Source organism: Arachis ipaensis, chromosome B07, assembly GCF_000816755.2.
Source record: "Arachis ipaensis cultivar K30076 chromosome B07, Araip1.1, whole genome shotgun sequence".
NCBI lineage: Eukaryota > Viridiplantae > Streptophyta > Magnoliopsida > Fabales > Fabaceae > Arachis > Arachis ipaensis.
The window spans coordinates 5,676,083-5,680,254 of NC_029791.2; the positions used below are offsets into that span (position 1 = coordinate 5,676,083).

The 4,172-nt window shown below is 33.1% G+C and overlaps 1 protein-coding gene across 1 annotated transcript in view; it reads right to left on the minus strand.

Annotated features, from left to right (window-relative positions):
• LOC107608790 (KRR1 small subunit processome component homolog) overlaps positions 1-3,406 on the minus strand; it is a gene marked incomplete in the record, with an annotated part of 6,801 nt that extends 3,395 nt beyond the window's left edge. Inside the window, 2 exon segments of the mRNA XM_016310523.2 lie at positions 716-933; positions 2,997-3,406.

A 4,172-nucleotide genomic window follows, 5' to 3' on the forward strand; every position in this document is an offset into this window, starting at 1 on the left:
ACTGGGTCACTGGTTCAACCGGTGGATTACCGGTTGAACTAGTTAATCCGGTCACAATTAAATATAAATATAAAATTACAAAAAATAAGCTTAAAATTATGAAATCAAAAGCGTGTATTCACAAACACATTAATAACAAACAAGTATCAATTCTTAAACATAACTAATGATGCAAAAGTAGAAAATAAACTGGTCACCAGTACAAAATACTTTTTCAATTTAAATAAAGAGAGCAAAACATGACACAATAAGTAAATTAAAAACTAATTAAGAGCTAAATTCAACAAATTATACCAAATCAATACTGCTTATGCAAGAATCAAATCAATCAATACTAAGAACCAAATCTATTCTTACAGCAACAAATTCAGCTCATTGCTATTCAACAATAAATTCAACTATGATGATTAACAGCAACAAAAAATTTAGCTAAGTAATTATTTCAGCAAGGCAGCAACAAATTCAACTCAGTGATGATTTTCATCAATCGAAAAATTAGCTCAGTGATATTTTCAACAACAAATTTAACTTACAACAACAAATTCAACTTACAAAAACAAATTCAACAAATCCTAGTTCAGTCATGATTTAAAGCAACATTTAGATCAGCTACAAGGCATATTAATTGATTAGCAATTCAGCAACATCTCAAAATACAGGGAAAAGGGAAATCTGGAAAAGAGAGAACAGGGGAAGCAATGATGCAGGGACTCACCAACTATCCACGGCCCACGGCGACGGAGAGAACCCGAAACCAGAAGACGACGAGGGACTACGACTCCACGAAGGCGACGAAGCAAGCGACGACCCCACGAGTTGCTTCCTTCTCCAGCGACGAGGAGCCCAGGGACGAGACTCGAGTGAGACGACGAGGAAGGCCGCGAGATGGACGACGAGACTCCGGCGAGTGAGACTGAGAGAGACTCCAGTGGGCTAGGCAGTGAGTAAGAAGAGAGAGTTTAGAAAGTCTGAGAATTGAGGGAGAAAGACGTTCTTTGAGATGAGCGACAAGAGTTAGGGTTTTGGTTTGAAGTTGGCGTACGACGCCGTTTCATTTAAAAATTAAAAAAGTAAAAAATAACCGGGTCTGGGTTGTATCACGTGGTTATGTAATTAATGAAACCAATGATAGTGAGTTAAATATGATTTCTATTACTAAAGAAAAAAAAATTGAATTAGTAAAATTTTTAAAATAATAAAATAAAAAATATTCCTCCCATTTTTTTCAAAACAGAAAAATAATAGTTACGATTTTTTAAAGAAATATGTGACAAAAAAAATATATAAAATACAATCGTTTTATTTTTTTTTTAGCCATCAATAAAAAAGTGAAAGGTAGAAAAAACAAGTTCTGAGAACCGAACCGTTTTAGTTACTGGTTTATTAATTTATTAGTCTAATCGATCCAAATAGTGGTTCAACCAAAAAAATCGTTTTGAAATAAAATAATAAATAAATTATGAATAAACATCTTAGAATATCATTACAGTCTAATATAAATCTTAAAATATCTTCAAAATTTAAAATACTACATAAAATATCATCAACCTCATCTATATGATCTTATCAAAATACAAACTCAAAAATTAAATAGTAAAAAAACATATCTAAATATTAAATCCCAACATCATGATTTATCAATTATCAAAATCCGCAAGAACTTGTTGCAAATTTGCTTCGGTGGATTAGGATTAGGATTAGCAGCTTCATTCGAAATTAATAAAAGTTTTATTAATCTCTATTTGATTAATACTATTATCCATAACTAAAATTAATAAAAGTTTTATTAATTAAAACAAAATTAAAGACCAGCCACAGCACAATGAAAAATAAAAAAAATTATCAACATGACCATATCTAAATTCTGCCACCAACATTCAACAACAAACAAAGCCAGCAAAACCAGCAATAATTAGGAGCCAGCAACTACAAATCAAAGCAAAATCAGCAACTACAAAACAAAGAAGTATCCATAACCAGATACGAAATTAAAGACTAGCCACAGCACATTGAAAAATCAAAAAATGATCAAACATGACCATATCTAAATTCTGTCACCAACATTCAGCAACAAACAAAGAAATAAAAACAGCAGGACATTCAGCAGCAAAAACACCATTACCAACAGCATTCAGCATTCAGCAACAAAAATTATCATTCAGCAACAAACAGGGCATTCAACAACAAAAATTAGCATTCAACAACAAAGTGTCATCAATCAAATCCATATGATCTTTATCAAAATACAATCTCAAAAGTTAAATAGTAAAAAGAAATATCTAAACATTAAAAACCAACATGAAGATTTATCAATCATCAAAATCCATAAATTAGAAGAACCTTGTGACTGACTATTATTCGAACTAGGTGGATTAGGATTAGCAGAATCATTTGAACTAGGAGGATTGGCAGACGAATTATTACTCAAACAGACATTATCAGCAACTGCTTCTTGATTAATACTTTCATCCATAACTAAAATCAATAAATCATAATCCAAATTAAAAACAGCAACAGAACGGCTAGAAATCCAATAATCATCCATAAGACCATAGAACAGAATCAGTAACAAATCCATTACTCAATTTCAGAATCCGTAACAAATCAGTAACAAAAACACATATTAGAACAGAATCAGTAACATATCAGAAATCAATCACTAACTTCAGAGTTCAGACCACAAACCTTGACTGAGAGAAATTATAAAAGCTAGAAATTATAAAACCAATCAGAAATATGGTTAAAGCATTTCATCAAACATGTTGAGTGCGGCAAAATTAAAACGAAATAAGAGAATCCAAAGCTTAATTTCAATGTGATAGAGAAGAGAACAAAACTATTGTAACTTTAATTTAGTCTATGGAAAAATCCAAACCACTACCAAATCAAATAATTACTTATTGTAGTAGAAATCAGAAGTTGCAGAGTTTGAAGAAGAGTATTGGTGTTGTCTGTTGTGTGAGTGTATTGTCTAGTGGCGGGTTTAGGGAACTCACGGCGGTAACAACAGAGAGCAGTTCGACGGCTGAGTGGAACACGCGGGTTGGTCGCAGAGTTTGAAGCAGAGCAACGTGGCTTCCAGACGAACGCGAACTCGAACGGTGAACAACGAGTGAACGCCGAGCGAACGCGAACGAAGACGCGAACGTGAACGGCAAACAAACGGCGACGGAAGCGCGGCTGAGCAGACAAAGACGACGGACGCCGAGCTCGAGGAAGCAACCGCGATCGGTGACAGCGAACAGGGGTTGAAGAATTGGAGCACGAGGGAAGCTAGATGACGAATGGCGAACTTTGAGTGCGACGAACTGCGGCAGTATGCACCTCCTTGTGGCGGTGGTGTAGGCTTACAGTGCTAGGGTTTTGTGGTTGGGTTTGTGTGATTTCTCTGACTGAAAGAAAGAAAGGGAGAACGGGAGAAAGAAACGAAGGAAGCTTCCCTTTTTTGTGTAAACCGGCCGGTTCCGGTTCGGTCTGACCGGCCAGTTCTCGTTCGGTTCAACGATTTTCCGGTTTTTTATTGTCGGTTTTATATGTCTGACCGAATTTTTAATATTGTCGATTCGCGGTTAAACCGATCCGACCGGCCGGTTTTCAGAACATTGAAAAAAAGAGAGAGGAAAAAAACCGGGAACAAGAACTTATTGGGAATTTGTAGAATAGCTTAATTGAATAGAACATTGTCTTTTATTTTGATAAAAAAATATTATTTTCAATGAAATTTTTTTTAGCGTGTTTGACAAATTTTTTGTAGTAAAAATAAAAACACTAGAAAAATAAAAAAAAATTTTTTGAGAAGCTGTAATTTATATCTTTTTTTAAAGATTTTTTTCTTAAAAAAAAGATATTTTTCATGTAATAAATAAACAAAAAAGTACTTTTATATTTTTTTTTGTGACTAAAAAAGTACTTTTATATTGTTATACCTAAACATAATTGATAGATAAAAAATCTTTTTAGATTAGATACCCAAACATAAAATTACTTCTACTTTTTCATAAGATCTTTTAAAAAAATAACTAAAAAAAGATTTTTTTTTGAGAAGTTCACCCAAACTCAACTATCTATAACACAAAGATTACTAGAAAAAGTAAAAGCGTGGTGCGTCCATAAATTATAAATTTCTAAATTAGAATTAGATTCTGACATCAAAGAATAATTATAACTCAAAA